The following is a 24,738-nucleotide window of genomic DNA, read 5'->3' as shown; positions in this document are numbered from 1 at the left end:
CAAAAAGTATTTCCAATTTTGGATTTTTTTAAGATTTTGGAATGTTTGCATATACATAGTGAGATATCTTGGAAATGAGACCCAAGTCTAAACACAAAATTTATTTATGTTTCATGCATACCTTATACACATAGCTTAAAGGTAATTTTATAAAATATTTTAAAATAGTTTTCAACATGAAAGAGTTTTGACTGCATTTTTACTGCACCTTATTACATGAGGTGTGAAACTTTCTACTTGTGGAGCCATATCAGCACTCAAAAAGTTTTGGATTTTGGAACATTTTGAATTGGGGATTTTCAAAGGATGCTGAATCTGTATCACCATAAATAAAGAGGGTCATTTCATAATAAAATAATTTAATAAAATCTATTGTATAGATGGAAAACCTGAAGCTTATAGAGAATGAACAATATTCCAGGAAGTAGAAGAGTTGGGTATAAAACATAGTCTGCATGAATCAAAAATTCACTCCATTCACTGTGCATGCTGCTCAATGATGACTGCACATTCTGATAAATGAAGCAATGGATGAATAAACATAATTTCTAGGGTCTTTTCATTTCCTAACTCTTGGTAGTTTATTTTCTCCTCTTCTTCTTCCAAAGTATGACCTACTATAGGATCTTCATTGTCAATGGGTCTTTGGGAGAAAAGACCGTTCTATATTTCACATATATGCAGATGATTCTTAGTGGTATCAATCAGTCTAAGATAATTTGTGCTTTGTTGTTTGAATGATTTTCTTTCTCACAATTTTGATGTTCTCATAACTATAGTGGAACAGAGTTGTAAGGAATGTCTATTTTCATAAAGGTAGAGCTACGTTTCAGATATCCTGTTGAGTTATTAATTTCAAACATGTTAGTATTTATTGGTTTAATAAAATATGTGATACTTAAGATGTCACAGGTTAAATGTATTTGCTCTAGTACTAGCTAAGCAGGATAAATTGATGAAAGGAAACAAGATTAAAGATTTTTATTTGTAAAGTATCTCTGAATCTAGTATCTCAGGACAGTATATTAGTGTTGGTTAATTTAAGCTCAGAATAAGAAAGCATTGCAGCATTTGTAAGAATCTAACACTACCTGCTAAACATGTTAATACAATTTTTCTCTCAAACTCTTCTTAAAACTTTATTATTAAAGTGGCTTGTTTGAGCATCCTTGGAGAAGTGTGAAGTCTTTCCATGTTCAACTTCAGCATCACAAATTTTGCTTTAATGCCAAAAGTACCAACAGTGGTGACATCAATTCCCTTATTCCCAGGATTCTGGCCTCACTGTTATTGCCATTTGAGGTTTATTTGGGGAGACAATGTGACTTTATGGTCACGTGGCCATACCTTTGAACCAGAAAAAACTAAGTTTAATTTCTAATTTTGTTACTATCAGGGTGCCCTTCTGCTTGTCATTAACTCTTCTACATCTCAATTTTCTCTGTATAATGGTGATTATAATATTTACATCAAAGTAGGCAAATAAGATAATTTATGTAGAATATATAGCATAGTATCTAATACAAGGAAAGCTCTTAACACCTAATATGAAATAAGAAACAGAATGAAGTTGACTTCGCACTTTACAATCACATGTTGGTGTGTTATGGGTGCGGAGATGTTCCTTCATATGACTGTCTAGGCTACATTGTGGTAAGGTTGGTTACTTTTCACTTGGAGTGAGTTTCCTCAGTTTCTGCAGAACTGCTTGTCTTGCACACTGAACTTAGAGCCAGTTTTTGAGAAATGAATGAATCAATAGAAAAGGAGTTTGAAGTTTCGGGGTTTAACAGCAATAATTTATTTTTATTATTTGTATGTTATGATTATTGTGTTCACTTATTGTAGGTTTTGCAATCAGTTGACATGAAGGTTAGATGACAGTAATAGTGAAAAATAGTCTGAATATGGAAGCTGCTTATGTTCATACTATTTTTTGGATTTTTTAAAAAGAGATAACACATTTGCATGATTCCAAAGTCAAAGTTTTGTAATAAGTTATATTCAAAGAAGTCTTGCCTTCATTCTTACCCCTTCCCCTCCATCTCCCTCCTTCCCTGACCCAATATGTAACTATTTTTGTTTTTGGTTTCACTTTCCAATATTTATTTTTGCATATATAAGCAGATATCTATATCTGCTTTTGGAGAACAGGTGGTGATTAGTTACATGGATAAGTTATTTAGTGGTGATTTCTGAGATTTTGGTGTACCCATCACCCAAGATGTGTACACTGTATCCAATGTTTAGTCTTTTATCCCTCGCCCCCCTTCCACCCTTCTCCCTGAGTCCCCAAAGTGCATTGTATCATTCTTATGCCTTTACGTCCTCATAGCTTAGCTCCCACTTATAAGTGAGAACGTATCCTGAGTTACTTCACTTAGAATTATGGTCCCCAACTCCATCCAGGTGGCTGAGTAGTATTTCATTTTACATATATATCTCCTCTGTTTTCTTATCCATGTACTGATTGAGCATTGTGGTTTGTTTTTAGTGAGAAAGTTGCAAGAAATCTCAAACTTTAATTAAAAAGAGAAAAGTTCCCTTGTCCCCCTCACAGGGTGTATGATGGGGTATGGCTCACTTCTTCAGTGCCCCGCTGCTCAAAACCTCTAGGGGAGCATACAGACGGGCAGGCTGTGGAGCTCTGATGCCATGGCAGTGTCTAGGGGTGAATGTTTACAGCTCCTGAAGTCCCAGTGGATGTGTGTTACAGGGTTCTCTTAGTTTGCTGTCTATAGGTGGCTTGTGTTAACCAGCTCAATTAGACCCTCTATCTTGTTGCAAGGACAGAGGGCTTTCTGAATCCCAGGTTCTTGCCTTGGTATACCAGAAGAATCAGATCACAGGTGAGCTTGAAGAATGAATGCAAAGTTTTATTGAGTGCAAGTAGCTCTTAGCCAGTGGGGGAGCCAGAAGGGAGATGGTCTTCCCCTGGATTTGGGCCGCTCATAGGTTCTAGCTCTCCTCCAATGGCCCGGGCCAAACTCCATTTCCTCTCGCTGGTGGATGGCCTACTGGGGTGCCAGTGCCTGTCGGTGTGCTCTTCTGTGGGGATGCTCCTCTTGATGTTCTGTCGACAACCAGTTGCTTGTGTCTTCCTCCTCTGCCGCTGTGCTCCTCTTAATCTCCGGCTGTCTTTGTCTGCCCGGTAGGGTCTCTGGTTTTTAGAGGCCCAGGATGGGGGTGTGGCAGGCCAGGATGGTCTTGGAAAATGCAACATTTTGGCAGAAAAGCAGGATGACCTGTCCTCACCTACGTCGGTGAGGGTGGAGCCCTACCCAGGGACCACGTTCTCTTCTACCCAGCACTTCCCTTCGCCCCTTCCCCCCTTCCATATCATTTAAAAGGGACCATGTTATTCCCTTCCCGGCACTCCCATATCATAATTACTCCCAGTCACTTATAGACATAACATGGGAGAACATGGATGTTCCATAAGTGGGGAAAAAAGTAGATCTCAGAAATATTAAAAAGTCAGAATTTATTCTAAAGTATGTAAAATTAATCCTTATTTCATTTCTTCTGCAACATTGGAAACAGGAAAACATTTTCATCACACCAGAGAATAAGAAACTAAAAGACCATAAGAGTGCCTTGGCCATACTATCTCTGCGTGCCTATGTTCTTTTTACCATCCATGTGAAATGATGTGTTTGTTCAATTTGACACTTTTACATTTTCAATTGCTTCTTACACTTTCTTATTATTCACTTGTGTAATACTGCAGTTTTTACTGAGAGAGATTTTTTTCTTAACAATGGTGTTATTAATGGTTTCCCTTTTGATCTTTTCAACAGCTTTGTTGATCTCCATCCCCCCCCCCCCCCATTCTTTCTCTATTTCTTTCTTTTTCTATTGATCTCTTTTGGTCCACATTTCTCTTCGTGCCTCCTCATCCTTCATTCATAAGACAGGTTTCAATAGGTTATAAAAATGGCTGGCAATTCTTCCCCTTCCTGTGTCTATACATTTGCAATGTGACTTCGAAGATTCTCCCATCAAGCATGTTGTCTGTTTCTCCACCACTTAGGGTTGGTCTTGTAACTAGGTATGACTAGTGAGACAATAGCTACCTGACACAAGCAGATACTTTAAACGTACATATGGGACTATTGCTTACAGGAAGATGGAATGAATGTGCTTTTCCCTATCCCTCCCACCATGTACCAGTAAAAACCCTCAACATTATTTATTTAAAGAATTATAAGAAGACTCTGAAAGGTGGAAAGAAGTAGCAGTATTGGCTAAGAACTGCTGGGCATGGTGGCACATGCCGTAATCCCAGCTACTTGGGAGGCTGAGGCAGGAGAATTGCTTGAACCTGGGAGGCAGAGATAGCGGTGCGCTGAGATCGTGCCATTGCACTCCAGCCTGGGCAACAAGAGTGAAACTCCATCTCAAAAAATAAAAATTAAAGAAGGAATTACACAGTGGTGAATTCCTTGGGTTATCTTTTTGCCTCAGATATCCTTAGACTTGAGGCTGAATAAACTAGAAACCGAGACATGCCAACAAGCCCAGACAAAAATTCTAACAACAAGTTGCCTTCTGTAGCCAAAGGACAAGGAAAGGGAACCCTAGCAAGGCAGAAAACTTGTAATCGACAACCACTCTTTTCCATCCAAGCACCACAGTAATAACTGTGATGCCAGCCCCACCCATGCCATCGAAGGACAAGCGGGCAGTCTAGACTCACAACTTTGACAGGCTGTAGACAAGTTGCCTGAGTGCCTCTGTTGGTATAGTGTTATAGAAGATGAGCAATTAGCTGGAAATTTTTATCGTTGACAGTAGCAATCACACCTTTACTGACACATCCACTCCTACACTGTCAGCGAAGACCATGTAGGGAGTCTGGACTTCTACCTTCTCACCTTCACCTGGCAGTAATAAGGTATTCTTCCCTCTCCCTGACTGGGAGGTTTCAAAGGAGGCCTTGTGATGAATCAGAACTTTTACCATTTCCTAGTGTTAATAAAATTAATGTCATGCCCAGTGGTATCAATGGAGGTCATGTGACGGGCAATAATAAAGCACTTCCCAGCCAGGGAGTTATAAATGGAGGACTTGTGGGGAGCCGCAACTCCCATCCCTGCTAAGCAGTGACAAGAACTCTCGGCATTTGGATGCCAATGGAGGCTGAATAGAAAATACCATTCTTTTCCACCTGGCAGTAACAAGAGGGTACCTTTCTTCCTGTGAGAGATGTATAAGAAGAAAAGAGATGAAACAGAAGTTTTAAATAAGATTGAGAGTTTCACAAATTTATATCCAAAATATCCGTGTTTTAATCACTCATTATATCAAGAAAAAGGAAGATCTCAAACTGAATACAAAAATACATCATGGCTGTCAACACTGACATGGCAGAGAAGATAGAACTATTTGACAGATTTTTAAACAGCTTCAACAAGCAATTGCACATATACATGAAACCAATGGGAAAAAAACAGAAAGTTTCAGCAAAGAAATGGAAGATAGAAAGAAATCCCAATGCATATATTAGAACTAAAAAATAACAAATGCAATGGAGAAGCTTAATATCAGAATGGAAGATACAAAGCAGAGACTAGGTGTACTTGAAAATAGAACAACAGATATAACTCAATCTTAACAGAAGCAAAATAGATGAAAATATAAATGGGAAATTCAGGACCTATGAGAATTTTTTAAAAAATGAACATTTGCCAACATATTTCTGGAAGAAGAATGAGTACAGGGCTGAAAAAGTACTCAAATAACCACTAAAAAAAAATCCTGTATTTGGCAAAAGGCATAAACCTACAGAATTTAAGGGGGTGATTAAACTTCAAATAGGATAAAAAAGAGAAGTTTATTCCAAAGCACATCATAGGCAAATGGCTGCAAACAAAAGAAAACATTTTGAAAACAATGAGAGAACAATAACATCTTAAATATAATAAAAAGTAATTCAAAAGATAGCAAAAATCTAATCAGAAAACACAGAGGCCAGATGGAAATGGTGTAACATTTTTCTAATTGCTTAAAAAAAAAAAAAAGAATTGCTAACTCAGAATCCTATGTACAACAAAAATATACTTCAGGAAGAAAGGAGAAATAAAGACATGATCTGATGAAGGAAAACTTAAAAACAGTTTCACCAACATACTACCCTAAAAAATGACTAGACATTTTTTAAAATAGAAATGAAACAAATAAGGAATTTTGGAACATCAGAAAGAGTATGGTAAGCAAAAATCAATAGACTTTTCTTCTCTCTTTGAGTTTTCTAAATTATGTTTGATGCTTAAAACAAAACTGAATGTTTGGTATGGTCCTAAATGTATATAAAGGAATTATTTTTAGAAATATAAATAGGGGCCGGGCGCGGTGGCTCACGCTTGTAATCCCAGCACTTTGGGAGGCCGAGGCGGACGGATCACGAGGTCAGGAGATCGAGACCATCCTGGCTAACACGGTGAAACCCCGTCTCTACTAAAAATACAAAACATTAGCCGGGCGGGGTGGCGGGCGCCTGTAGTCCCAGCTACTCTGGAGGCTGAGGCAAGAGAATGGCATGAACCCCAGGGGGTGGAGCCTGCATAAGCCGAGATCGCGCCACTGCACTCCAGCCTGGGCGACAGCGAGACTCCGTCTCAAAAAAAAAAAAGAAATATAAATAGGTAGGAGGTGGGATATAAAGATGTAAAGGGAAGAAAGCTTTCTACATTTCATGTGAATTGGTAAAATGATGACACCAGTAGGATGTCATAAGTTATATAAATATATAATTCCTAGAACAAACACACAATATTATTCAAAAAGCTACACTCTAAAACACTATAGGTAAATTAAAATGATATTCTAAAAATGTTCATTTTACGCACAGGAAGGTTAGAGAGAGAAAAGAAAAATAGAGAAATAAAAGCATGTAGTGACCAAGGGGAAAGTTTCCCTTCATCGTCTGAAGGTCTGCTGAAAAATCAACTCACATAAGTCAGATTAATTGGAGAAAAGGCATACAAATTTATTTAATGTGTACACACAGCAACCTTCAGAATGAAGATTCAAAGATCTAGGGGAAATTGTTCATTTTTATGCTTAAGTTCAACAAACTGTGGATAACCATGTAGAAATATGATTGGACAAAAAAGGTTATACTCTAATTCTAATAGACTAATTGGGGAAACTCGGCATGGCCTGTCTATCTAGATTCTTCTTGGCCACTCTGAGTACAAATTTCTTTTTTCTAGTTATGGAACAGGACCCTCTGGAATGGCAGTCATAAGACCTATATTCAAACAAGGTATAGGTCAGATAATTTCTCAATGGCCACTTTTTTACACAGAAAGTCAGAGGGAAAATTGGAGTAATATTTTTAGGTTTTATGGGTGGCTTTCGGGAAAAAAAGGTTCTAGTTTCTGTGGCCCACCTTGGGGAAGAGGAATTTTAGTTTCTATGTCTAGCCTCAGGGAGAGAATGGAACTGAGAGACAGGAAGGGCAGGAGAAGGTCCAAGAAAAACTTTTGTTACTGAGGCTGCTTCTGAGGCCTTCATTTTGAGGTATGGTTTTCTGAGCCCCAACAACAGAAAAAGATGGCAGACTTAAGCCCTAACATATCAGTAATTACACAAATGCAAAAGGTTTCAAAAACCAATAAAGAGACAAAAATTGGCAGAGTGGAATAGACATAAACCAGCTGTATACTGTCAAGAAAAAACTCAATTCAACTACAATAATACATTATGATTAAAATTATGTCTGAAGAAAGTCTGTCATGTGAATATTAATCAAAATAAAGCAAGAGTATTTCTATTAATAACAGATAAAGTAGCATTCAGAGAAGAAACATTACCAGGTACAAAGAGAGCCATTACATAATGATAAAAGGGTCAGTTCATTAAGAACAATCCTAAATGTGTATGCACTGACAAACAGAGCTGCAAAATATAAAGTAAAAACTGATATAAATTAAAGAATAAACAGACAAATCTACATTATACAGAGATTTCAATCTTTCAACAATTTATAGACAGAAAACTAGCAAGCATAATCAAACAATATAATCTAATAGACATGAATAAATAGTCCATCCAGTAACAGCAGAATGCACATTTTTTAAGTGCCCATAGAACATGGAGTGGTATACTAGCTTATCAAACAATTCTCAACAAATTTAAAAGAAATGGAATGATGAAGAGTGACTTGTCTAACTACAATAGAATAAGAGCACTAGAAATAAATCACAGAAAAATAGCAGAACAATCTTTGTACACTTAGAAACTAAACAACACAGAATAAGTCAGGAGATAAATTTTAAAAACATGAAGCTAAATGAACTAAAATACAATATATCAAAATCTGTATGACACAGATACATTTCGGAAAGCAAAATTACAGTGATAAAAACATAAATTAGAAAAGACCACACATGGATATAAATGGGGACAGTAGACACTGTGAACTACTAGAGGGGGAAGGGAGGGAAGTGGAAATGGGCTGAAAACTACCTTTGTGTACTATGCCCACTACCTGGGTAGCATGACCTGTACCCTCACCTCAGCATCATGCAGTTTACCCATGTAAAAAACTTGTACATGCACCCACTGTATCTAAAAAGTTAAAATTTAAAAAAAGAAACTAAAAAAAGAAAGTCTCAGTCAAAAATCTAAACTTCGATGTTAAGAGCTTAGAAAAAGAAGAAAAAATGAAGCAGAAGGAAGCATATTACAAAGGTAAGAACCAAAATAACATTGGAAAGATGTCAGTAGGATGGCAGAATAATAGGTCCCCAGATTATAGCCTCCAACACAGACAAAAATCTAGCAGCCATCTATGAACAGAAGTATCTTTGTGGAAGCTTTTGGGTGCCTGTAGGAGATTATGAAATCCTGCTGAAGCCCAAGATTGGAGAGAGCTTCCTTGAGAAGGCAGGCACACACTGGTGCCAGGGTTAGCAATGTCTCAGCTGCAAGGCCAAAGCAACAGTCACTCTATGGAACTGGCCTCAGCTCCAGCTGGCCATGATCCTGCAACAAGCCCCATTCATCAAGGAACCCAGGAGGAACTATGCCCATCTGTGCCCCTGGTTATGGCATCACCCATAGTATACCTGACTGTGGATCTTGAAACCACCCTATGCCATGGCTCCAGCCCTAGTATACCGCTATTCCAGAGTCAGTCCTGCCTGCACAGGGATCCAGTGAAAGACACAACTATCTGTGCTCCCAGTAACATGCCTGCCAATGTCAGTCCCAACTGTAGATCCTGAAGTAGCACTGTGACCTAGCAGCCTTGACTTGTTTCTGATCTTAGAGTAAAAGTTTTCAGCTTGTCATTGTTGCATACGATGTTATCTGTGGGCTTGTAACATATGTTAAGGTACATTACTTCTATGCTTAATTTGTTGAGAATTTTTATCATGAAAGGGTGGTAAATTTTGTGAAATGCTTTTTCTGCCTCTATTGAGCTGATCGTATGATTTTTATCCTATATTTTGCTAACGTGGTATATAATATTGATTTGTATATGATGAAAAATCATTGCATCTTCAGGATAAATTTCACTTCGTCCTGATGCATGATTCTTATAATGTGCTGTAAATTTGATTTGCTAGTATCTCACTGATAAGTTTTATATCTATGTTTATCATTAATGTTGGCCTGTAGTTTTCTTTTCTTGTAGTATCTTTGTCTGCCTTTTGTATCAAGATAATGCTGAACTCTTAAATGGGTTTAGAAATATTCCCTCCTCTTCAATTTATTTAGAGGAGTTTGAGAAGGATTGGTATTAATTCTTCTTTAAATGCTTGGTAGAATTCACCAGTGAAAATGTCTGACCCTGAACTCTTTAATTGGGTGACTTTTGATTACTGATTAAATCTCCTTAGTCATCACTATGCTGTTCAAATTATTTTGTAGTTTTTTATGATTCAATCTTTGTAGATTGCACGTTACTAAGTATTATCCATTTCTTCTAGATTCTCCAACTTGCTGGCTTATTATTGTTCATAGTAGTCTCTTATGATTCTTTATGTTTGTGTGATATCAGTTGTATTTTAATCTTTCATTTGTAATTCTATTTACTTTAGTCTTCTGTATTTCCTAAAGGTTCGTCAAAGAGAACGCTAAAGGCTTCATTAAAAGATTGTTAAAACTAATGAAGAAATTCAGTAAAGTTGCAGGATATACAACATACAAAAATAGTCACATTCTTATACACTAACAATGAACTACCCAAAAATGAAATTAGGAAAACAATTCTACCAATATAAAAAAAATTATAAATTAAAATATTTTATAAAAATTGTTATAAATATATAAAATATTATAAGTAATATAAGAAAGAAAAATAAGTTTAACCAAGGAAATAAAAGAGCTGTACACTAGAAATAATAAAATACTGGTGAAAGATATTGAAGAGAACAAAAATAAATGGAAATATACCCCATGTTCATGTATTGAAAGAATTAATATTATTAAAATATCCATTCTACCCAAAGTGATATAGTCAACTTAATCCCCATCAAAATTCCAATGTCATTTTTCACAGAAATAAAAATTTCTAAAATTTGTATAGAATCTCAAAAGACCCTGACTAGCTTAAGCAATGTCAAGCAAGAAGAGCAAAGCTGAAGGCATCATGCTTTCTGATTTCAAATTATATTACAAAGCCATATTAATTAAAACAGTGTGGTACTGGAATTATAACAGACACATAGACCAATGGAACAGAATAGAGAGCCCAAAAATAAACTAAGGCATGGGTCAATACATTTTTGACAAAAGTTCCAAGAATACATAATGGAGAAAAGGTACTCTTGTCAATAAGTGGTGTGGGAACTGGCTATTCACATACAAAATAGAAGAAATTGAACCCTTATCTTACACCACGCACAAAAATCCTCTCAAAAGGATTAAAGACCTACACCTAAGACCTGAATTTATAAAACTCCTGGAAGAAAACTTAGATGTCATGTTCCTTGATGCTGGTCTTGGCACTGATATTTTGGATATGACCCCAAAAACATAGGCAAGAAAAGCAAAAATAAAGTTTCTGTGCAGCAAATGAAACAACTGAGAAAATAAAAAGGCAATTTACAGAATGAGAGAAAACATTTGTATGTCGTATACCTGGACAAGGGCATGATCACCAAAATGTACAAGAAAGCCATACAATTTAATAGTTAAAATTTTTTTTAAATGGGGAAAGGAGCTGAATAGACATTTTTTCCCAAGAAGACATAAAAATGGCCAAAAGTTATATGAAAAGATACATTCACCATCACTATTAGGGAAGTGGAAATAAAAAAAAATGAGATATCACTTCATATCTGCTAGGATAACTTATCAAAAAGTCAAAAGATAACAAGTGTTAATAAGAATGTGAAGAAAAGGAAGTTTGTATCCTGTTGTTGGAAATGTAAATTGGTACAACCATTATGGATCAGTATAAAAGTTGCTTAAAAAATTAAAAATAAAACCATGTGATTCATTAATCCCACTTGTGGGTATATATCCAAAGAAATAAAATCACTATGTCAAAGAGATGTCTATATTTCCATGTTTACTACAGCATTATTCACAATAGCCAATATATGAAAAAACCTAAGCTTCTATTGACAGATTAATTAAGATGATATCTATCTATGTATTATTCAGCCTTAAAAAACCCCGTCACTTGTGACAACATGGAGGACATTAGGTTAATTGAAATAAGCCAGATATAGAAAGAAAATTAACACGTGATATTGCCTATATGTTGTATTAGTCTCTTCTTGTGCTGCTATGAAGAAATACCTGAGACTGGGTAATTTTTAAAGGAAAGAGTTTTAGTTGACTCACAGTTCAGCATCGCTTGGGAGGCCTCAGGAAACTTACAATCACCGCAGAAGTTGGAAACAAGACACCTTCTTCACAAGGCAGCGGGAAGGAGAAGTGCAAGCAGGGGAAATACCAGATGCTTATAAAACCATCACATCTCCTGAGATTCATTATCACAAGAACAGTGTGGGGGAAACTGCCCCCATGATCCGATTACCTCCACCTGGTCCTGTCCTTGACACATGGGGATTATGGGGATAATAATTCATGGTGAGATTTGGTTGGGGCCACAGAGCCAAACCACATCATATATGAAATCTAAAAGTTTCTAATACATAGAAACAGATAGTAGTAGAATAGAAGAGTGGTTCCCAGGAGCTAGGCATTGTAGAAATGGGGAAATGTTGGTCAAGGGTACAAATGTGCAGTTATAAGATGAATAAGTTCTAGAGACCAAATACAAAGTTCAATAAGTTTTGTTGGTAATTATGTGTTACATACTTGAAATTTGCTCAAAAAATTATCTTTTGTATTCTTACCGCACATACATAAAAAGGTAATGGTATGAAGTAATGGCTATGTTAATTAGCTCAATTGTGATAATCATTTTACAAATGTGTATATATTAAAATATGTACACCTTATATACAATTTTTATTAATAATATCACAAAAGTTTAAAAAGGCACAAATGATATTGAAAACAAAAACAATAGAGAACATCAATAAAGAGCTTGTTTTTTGAATGGTCAATAAAATTGACAAACCTCCAGCAAGACAAAGAAAAAATGAGGCACAAATTCCCAAAAGAAGGAAGGAAACAGGAAATATAAAAAAGGATCCTATAGACATCAAAGGATTAAAAAAAAGAATAGTGTGAACTACTGTACATCATAAAAATAACAACTTAGATAACATGAACCAATTCTTTGAAAACACAAAATACCACAGCTGAAGGAACATGAAATTGACAAATAGTACTATACATATTAAAAAGCTTGAATTTGTAATTTTAAAACTCCCACAAAAGAAATCTACAGATCCAAGTGTGGGTGTGTCTGTGTGTGTGTTACCAATAAACTGTTTCATTTAAAAGTTAATACACCTTATTTTTTAGAGCAGTTTTAGATTTGTGGAAAAATTGAGCAGAAAATAGAGTTCTCATATGCCCCCTCTTGCCCCCTCCTCCAAACACTCCCTACGCACAGCTTTCCTAATTAAAATCTTGCTTTATTTGATAGATATATAACAATTGACAAACCAGTATTTTTATAATAAAATCCATGGCTTACATTAGAGTTTACTCTTAATGTTATATGTTCATTGGGATTTGACAAACGTTTAATGACAAGCTACCACTATTACAGTATCATTCATAATAGTTCACTGCCCTAAAAATTCCACGTTTTACCTATTCATTCCTGTTGACCCCACCTCCACCCCCCAAAACACTGGTAATCATTAACATTTTTTACTCTTTATAGTTCTGCTTTTTCTAGATTGTCATGCAGTTGAATCATATAGCATGTAGCCTTTTCAGATGACTCCTTTTACTTAGAAACATGCTTTTAAAAGATCCTCCATGTCTTTCTGTGGCTTTATAATTCCATTATATAGATATGCCTTCATTTGTTTATCCATTCACCTATTGAAAGAAGTCTTGGTTGTTTCTAAGATTTGACAACTGTAAATAAAGCTGCCATAAACATTGATGTGTAGGGCTTTGTGTAATATTTTCTTGTTTTAACTTGCAATTTCTTAATAACATGAATGAAGCAACTTTTTATAGGCATACTTTCAGTCTGTATACCTTCTTTGATGAGATGTCTGTTCAATATTTTTCCAGTTATAAATTAAATCATTTTCAAATCAGATGTTTTTGCTGAAGAATTCTGCCAAATGTTAAACAAAAAAATTAACACAAATTCTACACATTTTCAAAAATTCAAAGAGGAGAAAAGGATTTTCAGTATTTTATGAAACTAGTATTACTTTGTTGCTAAAACCAAACAAAACTGTATAAAAAAAAAGACCAACTTTTAAAATTAAAATAGATACAATTTTTCACCGAACATAAGAAATAGAAGGCAGAAATACACTCAAAATAATTGTAACCTATATGACTAAGTGAGGTAAATTCCGGTGATGAAATTCTTTTTCAATGGTCAAAAATTATTCTAAGTAATTCATTATGTTAATAGGCTAAAAAAGAAAAAATATCGTGTAATTTGATACAGAAAAGGCATTTGACAAAAATTCCACACAAATCTGTGATTTAAAAAACTATCAGGAAACTGAAATGGAGGGGCATATCCTCAACTTAATCAAAACATGTACAACCTAACATGATGCTTGATGGTAAAAGACTGTTTTTCCCCAAAGATGGAGCACAGGGCAAGGATATGTGCTCTTACCACACTTATTCAACATAGTTTTAGATGGTTTTAGCCAGTGCAACAAGGCAAAAAAGGTAATGAAAGATAGATAAAAAAGGAAGAAATCAAACTCCATATTTTTAGATGACATCATTATTTGCATAGGAAGATTTAAAAAAAAAAACTACCAAAAAATATTTCTAGAACTAATTACTGAGTTCGGCAAGGTCACAAGATAGATGAAAAATAATCAAATCAATTGTGTGTGTATATATAATACACACACATATGCACATATATATACACACACACACTAGTAATTAACATTTGGACATTGAAGTTAAAAGCACAATACCAATTACTCATAAAATACTTCTGTAAAACTCTAACAAAACGTGGTGTAGGTTTTGGTATCTTTAAAAGTATTAGATGTTGACAAAATATTTAAATAAGCAGAAAAACATGCAGTGTTCATAGATCTGAAGACTCAAAGATGTCAATTGTCCCCAAATTGTTACAAAGTTTTAACACAATTTCAATCAAAATCCCACAAAGATTTTTACATAGTTATAGACATTATTCTAAAATATATATGGAAATGCGAAGAAAATAGGATAATTAAAATAATTCTGAAAAAGAAAAAAGCTAGAAGAATCAGCCTACTCAATTTTAAGATAGTTACAATAATCAAGACAGTGTTGTAAAGTACCAAGTTTTGTGATTTTTTTTTTTTTTGAGGGGGGTGCAGCAACAAGTATCTAATACAGAGCCTGAAACAGTTCCCTGATTTCCCAAGTTTTTGAGACCATCCTCTGGGCTGGATTCTCAGAATTACAGGGAATGGATTGTGTGTCCAGAAAGCTGTAAGCTCTTTTGCTGTTCAGGGAAACTCAAGATTCTGATAACATCCTCCTCCTTGGATTATAGTTATAGATGTCTTCTGACCTGTGTTATGCTAAGCTCTGTGTCAAAGAGACAGCCAAATATCTCCTTTAATTAGAGCTAGTTCTTTAGACATTCGTGTCTGCTTCTGAATGCCTCCTGGAACTGAGAAAGACAAAAAACACTCCATTCTTTCTCATTTAATAAGTCCTCTGACACCTTGTCTCAGCCTCTCTTCACTTTATAAAAAGTAGAAAAAAAATTCTAGGTTATTTCTTCTCTTCACCCTCTACTTTTTGGCAAGATAATGTTATAAAAGCCTGGCTTTGAAGTCAGAGATTTTTGTTCAGATATTGGCTCCATCATTAAATAACATGTTGCTTCGGGTAAGTCACTTAACCTCTCTGAGCCCTGTTTTTTTTAATCAGTAAATTATAAAGGCTGATTACGTAAGATAAGGTATGTGAAAGAGCCTAAAGCTGTGTGTGATAGATGGTAGGTGCTTAAGAAAACTAAATTCCCTTCCTCATCAGTTTATTTCTTGAATCATGTGCCTGTGTAACTCCAGTCATCAGAGATGAAGCTACTGTCCCTAAATTCTTTTCAAATAAATCATGTTTGAAGATCTGCTCTTCTTCTCTCAGTAAGAATTTTTATCTTATAATATTTGGTATTGATATTATTGTCCATTGATGAACACTAAGATTTCCAGTGTTGATCATGGAGGGTCATCATACAGAGAAGAGGAGAGTACAGAACATCAGGGACTCTTCTTGCATAGCCCACCATTGCTAACTCCAAGAGGGTGGTTGCAAGAACTTGGTCAAAGATACAAATTCTTTTTGATTTAAATGAAAACTGGAGAGTTACCTTCGCAATTCTAGTGTGCTTTCTCCCTGGGAAAAAAAAAAATAGAAAGTGAAATTGCTTTGTTGCCCCTTGCTAACAATAGCTGTGCCACCATCAGGCCCAGTGACCTGAGCCCTTACCACTGAAATGAGATGACAAAGAAACACAAATTAGTGACTTTTCCTGAATGTATGAAAAAAGGCAAGACCTGCATTCATCTTCTGGGTGACAGGAAATGCAAATTAAAAATTAGAGCTGGCATATTCACCACCACCTTACAGGTCAACACTGCAATAATCAGCAAAAAAACAGAACAGAACTTCTATTTATATAAAAGGGCACCAGAAATGATCTAATCTCCATTGTAAGTTATATCTACTGTCATAGTTTTTTTTCTAGAAGCAAATGCTGAGACCACGATTGTCCAAAAAGTTTACTGAGAAAGTAAAAGTCACATTATGTATTAGTTTACTAGGGCTGCCACAACAAAATACTACAGACTGAGTCATTTAAACAATATAAATTTATTTTGTCACAATTATGGAGACTGGAAGTCCAAAATCAAGGCCCATCAGTTTTGGTGTCTTCTGAGGTCTCTCTTTGACTTGTTGATGACTACCTTCTCACTGTGTCCTTATGTGGTCTTTCCTGTGTGTGAATGTGCCCTTGGTGTCTCTTTGGATGTCCAAATTTTCTCTTATAATGATACTAGTCAGATTAAATTAGGTTGAACCCTAATGGCCTCATGTTAGCATAATCAACTCTTTAAAGACCTTATCTCCAAATATAGTCACATTCTGAGGTGTAAGGGTTAATGCTTCAACATACGAATTTTGAGGAAAAGAATTCAGCTCATAACACACTGGTAGGGAGATGAAAAAATGATAAAGGAAAGAAAAGGAAAGGCAGCCCATAAAGAGTGCATTATTAATCACACAGGGATATTAATTGTCATAGCTGGGGTGAGGGAGCTACAATATCTATATTACACATCCAGAAGTCACTGCTTTTAAGGGCTGCCTCTGGAAAATATTATCTCCCTGGACTCTCTAACCTACCAAGTGCATGAGGGAAATAAGTTCTAAAAATCTAAAGGCAACACTGCAAAAATAAATGCAGGAATGACCATTAGGTAATGGATTGGTGTGCATGGATCAGAAAGGACATGGATAGAGCACTGATTATGCCTGCTATCCCTACTAAACATTTTATAGGTGATTGTCCTTGGATTGCTTACGTTCTCGAAAGGTTTAGACCTAAAGCTTTAAATTGAAACTAGGATGTCTATTGTTTTAAGAATTTTATGTTGAAATACTTCACAATAAAATAACTGTAAAATTAAATGAAATAAAAGAACAAGACCTCTGTTGCTATAATCTTGCCAGTTTTAAGTTAGCTATTGCGTAAGCATCAAGGTCTATTGGTAAAAGTATAGGGGTAAGTTGCAAACGAATTGGGTCTGGTCCTGCTCAGTGCTCTGAAAATAACTGTTGGAAATAAGCTTGGAGAATTGAAGTTAATGTCTTCTCTCAGTTTCCATCCTTTTAAAATTTCTGAGACTGTTTCAAACTCATGACTAACAGTCTGTCATTGTAAAATTATATATTTTACAAAATGGGAAAATATTAACTGAAAACCTTACCGATTACAAACATGAATGACTCTCCACTGACCATAAAGTCCAAACTCATCAAGATTTGTCCACCCTAATATGATATAGCCCTAACCTTGCTTTTGAACTCACTCACTTTTGTAAAAAAAAAAAAAAAAAAAAAAAAAAAAGACAATCTTCCACCCCAGTCAAAGGAGCCTATTTATGGCTTAACAATCTAGCTACATCTTCTCTTGACTTCATGTCTTTACCCATGAATGATGTAGCAGAATAAAGACATCAGGAAAATGCAACCTTGAGCCATACTACCAAAGACAGGAATCACTTAACAACATGGATATGGATGAAGATATGCATCATTAGGCAATTTCATTTTTGTGTGAACATCACAGAATGTGCTTACACAAACCTAGATGGTATAGTCTACTGCACATCTAGGTTATAGGTTGTAGCCTATTGCTGCTAAGGTACAAACCACATGCCATTGTACTGAATACTGCAGGCAACTGTAACACAATGGTATTTGTGTATTTAAACATATCTAAACATAAACATATAGTAAAAATATGGTATAAAAGATAAAAAATGGTATACCTGTATAGGACACTTACCACAAATGGAGTTTGCAGGACTAGAAGTTGCTCTGGGTGAGTCAGTGAGTGAATAGTGAGTGAATGTGAAGGCCTAAGATATTATTCACTACTGTAGACTTTATAATCCCTCTCACTTAGGAAACATATTTATTTTAAAATCTTTTTTTTTTCTTTTTGTTTAAGAGATGGGGTTTTAAGGGTTTTATTCTGTTGCTTAGGCTGGAGTGCAGTGGTAATCATAGCTCACTGCAGCCTCCAACTTCTGGGTTTAGGGATCCTCCCTCCTCAGCCTTCTGGATAGCTAGGACTACAGGACTATGCACTACCATGCCTGGCAAATTTTTGAAAACATATTTTTGTAGGAACGAGAATCTCACTATGTTGCCAAGACTGGTCTTGAATTCCTGGCCTTAAGTGATCCTCCTGCTTTGGCCTCACAAAGTGCTGAAATTACAGGTGTGAGCCATCATGCCTAGCCAAAAAATATTTTTCTTTCTTAAGTAATAAATTAATCTTAGTTTAGTGTAACTTTTTTACTCTATAAACTTTTTAACATCTTTAAAATTTTTTTGACTGTTGTAATAACACTAGCTTAAAACACAAATACAGTGAACATTGTACAGCTGTGTAAAAATATTTTTTCTTTATATGCTCATTCTACAAGCTCTTTTTTCTATTTTAAAAATTTGAGGGGTTCTGGAGTTTTTCTTTTAAGCTTTTTGTTTGTTAAAAACTAAGACACATTAGCCTAGGTCTACATGGGGTCAGGATAATCAAGACAACACTAGGCAAATTTTCAGCTCCATTACAGTCTTATGGGACTACTATTGTATATGTGGTCTCTGGTTGGTTGAAATGGTGTTATGTGGGAAATGACTATACGTAAAACTGTGTAATCTCAAACAAGGATTCCCTCCCACTGCCTCAAGTCTGTTATCTGTAACAGGGGACAGTAACAGTACAGCTGACCCTTGAACAACATGGGGTTTAGGGGTACATTTGCATCCAGTTGAAATTTGGCTTATAACTTTTGACTTCCCAGAACTTAAACTAACTTAAATTACTGTTGACCTGAAGCCTTGCAGATAACATATACATTCAATTAACACACATTTTTATGTTGTATGTATTATATACTGCATTCTTTCAATAAAGTAAGCTAGAGAAAATAAAATGTTACTAAGAAAATTATAGGATGAGAAAACACATTTACAATTCATTCAGTGGAAATAGGTCACCATAAATGTCTTCATCCTCCTTGTCTTCACATTGAGGAGGAGGAGGAGGAAGCTCAGCTGTTGGTCTTGCTGTATCAGGGGTTGCAAAGGCACAAGAAAATCTGCATATAAATGGACCTGAGCAGCCCAAACCCCTGTTGTTCAAGGGTCAAGTACGTATGTAGCATAGGTTTTTAAAAAGATTCAATTTTTTTTTTGTTTTTATTTTATTTTATTTTTGAGACAGAGTCTTACTGTGTCTCCCAGGCTGGAGTTGAGTGGTGTGATCTCAGCTCACTGTAACATCTGGCTCCCGGGTTCAAGCAATTCTTGTGCCTCACCCTTTTGGAGTAGCTGGAATTACAGGCATGCATCACCACACCCAGCTAATTTTTGTACTTTTAGTAGAGACGAGGTTTCACCATGTTGGCCAGGCTGGTCTCAAACTATGGGCCTCAAGTGATCTGCCCACCTTGGCCTCCCAAAATGCTGGGATTAAGGATTCAATATTTAAATTAGTTAATAAACATACATATTTTTAGAATAGTGTCTGGCACGTGGTAAGCACTTTTTTAAACATTTGTAATATACACTATCTCTTATATAAAATGTCTACCTCTCTCGCAATTACAGCTGTATTCTAAATAAGATCTTCATGAAGCTTCCTCCACTATATTCCAGCCTTAAAAAGAACTATTTCCTCTGAACTCCTGGGGTATGTGTGATCCATTCCAGGTATTTGGGTCACATGATGCACACACACACACACACACACAATTCTTTGCCATTCTTTCCCTGGGCTAAACACTTTGCTTGCATTCCTTGACACTGCTCTCTTTGTTGGCTTTGCCCTGCCTCCTAACCTCTTCTTTTTCATCTTCTTTGCTAATTTGTTTTTCTGTTTCCAATCTACATTGCCAGGCCTCAGTAATCATCATTGACTTATTCTTGACTCTACTAACCCAACCTTTGGACAATCTCATTCAACAGTTTTAAAAGAAAACTTCAGACAAATAAAATTTGAAGGAATTTAATTGAGCAAAAACCAAAAAAAAAAAAAAAAAAAAAACGATTTGCGGATCAGGCAGCTTCCAGAATCACAGCAGATTTAGAGACACTCCAGGAGTGCCTTGTCGTCACAACGAATGTATAGACTAAAAAAAAGTAAAGTGATGAACAGGAATCAGAAGTGAGGTACAGAAACAGCTAGATTGGTTACATGTTGGCCTTTGCCTTATTTGAACACAATTTGAACACTCAGCAGTCTATGAGTGATTGAAGTATGACTGCTGGGATTGCCCATCACTCAGCTATTGTTACAGGCACATACTCCTAAGGAAGGTTTTCAATCCCATCTGCCTATTAGGTTAGGTTTCATCCGTAAGACTCACATATGGAAGTATGGAGTCATTCTCAGGCCATATTTAGTTTGCTTTAATAATTCCCCTCTTTTGGTCAGCCTCTCAATTTGGAGAGATTAACCAAAACTTTAGGAATTGATGCCACTCTCTGTCACCATCATAAAGACTTATTCAATCTCAGTGTGGAAGTCACAAGTCTTCTTTAGTTTCAGTATGGAGTTTCACAAGTTTTTGGTGTCAATATGGAATTCACAAGTCACAGCTTTGTACCAGCTGAATGATTTTTATGTTCTTGCTGACCCAGTTGGAGTGAGACCATTCAACTCTCAATGGATGTCTGCCTACACAACATTTAAGACTTGAGAGGATATAGCGTGCCAAGGGGACTATTATTATGACTATCAAGAGAATAATAATATCAAAATGCCAACACGTGCTCCTTAACAGGAGTTCTTATGAAATGAACCAAACCCAATTAGGCAAGTTTAGGTTCAGACAATATAGGCAGTTCAACAGTATTAGGTTCTAATTGGTCATAGTCCTCCTTTGGAGCGTGATAGCGATTAAAGACCATAGTTCACTGTAAAGTAGCCTGACTCAAAGAGGTACTCATTTTCATTGTTACCCTGGTAATACAAGTCATAATAACCTGGAAATATACTAGAAGAAATATAAAGATTAGAAATGCTTGGAAAACCCAAGCTTGTCATCCACCACTTAGGATGCCTGCAAACCAACTGTTAGTTGATCCTGTAAACACATCATAGGTTCCTCTCTCTTGAGAAAGTTCTTTAATGTATTTGGTGGCAGTGTCTAAGGAAACAGCAGTATCAGCCACCTTTTTAATTAAGTTTTCTCTGGTAACAAAATCGGGAGAGATAAGTACATCATTCAGTTCTGTTTAACACCAAACATAGGCTTCTAGCTTGAGCAAAAAGAAGATCTAAGGCTGCATGATGTTCCAAAACGTGTGTTTGTTGAATATGGGTGTTGTCATCTACCTGAGAGAAGCTTCTACCTGTCTGAAACCCTGGGAGCTCTGATTGGCTACAAAATCCAAGATTTTTCCCAATTTATGAATTAGCTTTAAATTCCATTTAACTGATACCCCATTACAACCAAAGGTGAGCCCCCAGGAACCCCACTCGAATCTGTCCTCAGTAGAAACCAGCTTATCCTCATCTATTTCAAGGCTAGTGCTAATTTTAGTTATTGTTCATTTTGGCCTCTGATGATAAAGGGCTATCATAAGAATTTTTGTGGCCAGGCTTGGTGGCTTATGCCTGTAATCTCAGCACTTTGGGAGGCTGAGGCAGGTGGATCACTTGAGGTCAGGAGTTCGAGACCAGTCAGTTAACGTGGTGAAATCCCGTCTCTACTAAAAACAAAAAAATTACCTGGGTGTGGTAGCGCACACCTGTAATCCCAGCAACTAGGGAGGCTGAGGCAAGAGAATTGTTTGAACCCAGGGGGCAAAGGTTGCAGTGAGCTGAGATCATGCCACTACACTCCAGCCTGGGTGACAGAGCAAGACTCCATCTAAAAAAAAAAAAAGAATTTTCACGTGAAAGCATTAGAAAGGCAGGAGAAAGCCAGGCCAAATAACAAGAACCGAGCCAACAAGGAGGCAGAACAATTGAATACACAGCTTCTCCACAGACCAAGTGTAGACCCTCAGAGGTTGGAAAGGACGGCCACCTAGTTGCATCTGAGCAGGGATCAGTCAGGTTTGACCGCAAATCTGCATCACTCCTGAACAACATCCAGTGAGAAATTTACCTTTTTGTGGCCCCTTTATGGCATGTTGTAGGGATATATAACCATATCTAGTAAAAAGAGACTCTACTGGATTTAATCTGGTTACATTATACCAGCAATTACTTGTGTCAACATAAGTAATTCCCACATCTTGAGTGTGTGATGCCTGGAAGCATACTATGCCTTTTTCAGGCATCACTTGGATTGGTTTTATATGTTTGCTAATGACTGAGTTATCAGTTGAAAAGTTAGAGAGTTGTTTTCAGTGAGTGTAGAAAAGCAAGTAGCAGTGATGTTTAGAATATCAGGAACAGCTTTCCATTCTTCTCTTGGAACTTCAAGGTGACTCTCATTGGGAACATGGAGAGGCATTGGCATCAGTGGAATCATTTCCTGATTTTTTGGCATTAGTCCAAAAACCCAACAATTACTCTGGTTCTGTGCTAGACCATAAGCTCAAGCTAACACCATCCACTGATTATGGTCCCATGGATTTTCCTGTGGGGAAAAGGAAATAAATAGTACAAAAAATTAGGAAAACAGAAAAACACATGATACTTTCATGATGGTAAAGAAGTCTTGATCTGTGATCTTGGGAAAGCTATCCACAACTAGGACGTCATCTGCTTCAGGGTCGAGAGATTTCCCTGGTCAGCTTTACCCTCAAGCCTCCAACAGTTGTACAGTTCCAGGAGTCTGAAGGGGCTCATTTGAGTTGTGAGATGTCAACCCAAGGTTCAAGGCCCTGAAGCTTCTCTACAGTGTGGGTGGTGAGAAGAACTTAGTATGGTCTCTTCCATCAAGGTTCACGAGCAGTCTTCTTCTTATGTCATTTCCAGAAGGCCCAGTCTCCAGGTTCCAGACCATGAGGGTTTGATTATTTGCAGTTGGTGGATCTCCAAAAGCTTCCTTTATCTAGCAGAAGTACACTTTGGCATAATGTATTAAAGCCTTGAAGTATTTAGTCATGTCAGAGTTTAAGAGAGCAGGAGAAGCATGAGGTGGTATTATTAGGGAGAGAGGCCTACCAGTGACTATTTCATGAGGGGTCAATTTATGCTTTCCAATGGGAGTGGATCTGATTGCCATTAAAGCCAAAGGTAGTACCTTTGGCCAAGGCAACCCAATTGATTCAGTTAACTTTTTCAATTTCAATTTTAATGTGCCATTTGTTCTTTCAACCTTTCCTGAAGATTGAGGGTGATAGGGACAATGGTAGTGCCACTGTGTCAGTAGCACCTTATTTAACTGCTTTATAATTTGCCCAACAAAATGAATTCCTCTATCACTGAAGATTTTTAGAGGGATCCCCCATAAAGGAAAAATATTTTCTAATAATTTCTATGCTACCATCACATCATCAGCTTTCCTACCTGGGAAGGCCTCTATCCAACCAGAAAACATGCAAACTATTACAGTAACATACTGATAACCCCATCATGGGTGGCAATTGAATGAAGTCCATTGTAAATGCTCAAATGGTCCATCAGGTGGTGGAAATACACCACCTGAAGTTTTGATTATCTTCCCAGGATTATGAGTTTGACAACTCAAACATTGATTATAAATCATTTTAGCAATTTTGAAACAGTCACCCCATGAGTATTTTTTCATAATTTGAATCATTTTGTCTGTTCCATGATGAGTTGTGGAGTGCAGAGCTTTCAACAATGGCAGCTTCAAAGACTCAGGAAGGACTAGGCGGCCATCCTGGCCTTCTGTAACTCTGCACTTCACATTAAATTTACATCCTTTTAGATACCAATTTTGTTTTTCCAAATCAGGTGCATTGCACTAGTTATTAAATAGGTCATCATAAGGAATTGGCTTGGATTAATCTTATGGGGTTCATTCAAATTGCATATCTTAACAGTTTCATCACTAGCTAATTTAGCATAAAAATCTGACAAAGCATTTCCCTGTTATTTGGGTTCAGTTCTACAAGTATAAGCTTCAATTTTAATCACAGCAATCTGCAATGGTAACAAGATAGCAGAAAGGAGCCCATTCATTTAGAGTCTATTTTTGGTGGGTGTCCCACTAGAGGAGAGAAACCCTCTTAATTTCCATATTATGCCAAAATTATATACTACTCCAAAAGTATACTTACTATCTGTATAAATATTTAATGACTTGTCCTTAGCTATATGGCAAGCTCTAGTGAGGGCAGAAAGCTCCACAGGTTGGGCTGACTTAAATTGAGGAAGAGTTCCCTTCTCTATTAACTCATTTTGAGTGGTAACAGCATATCCTACCTGATATTTTCCTTCTGAGATTTTTGCAGAGAACCCATTAAAAAAAGTAT

This window comes from Gorilla gorilla, chromosome 2 (assembly GCF_029281585.2).
Source record: "Gorilla gorilla gorilla isolate KB3781 chromosome 2, NHGRI_mGorGor1-v2.1_pri, whole genome shotgun sequence".
Lineage (NCBI taxonomy): Eukaryota > Metazoa > Chordata > Mammalia > Primates > Hominidae > Gorilla > Gorilla gorilla.
Note: the sequence above shows the minus strand (reverse complement) of the source record.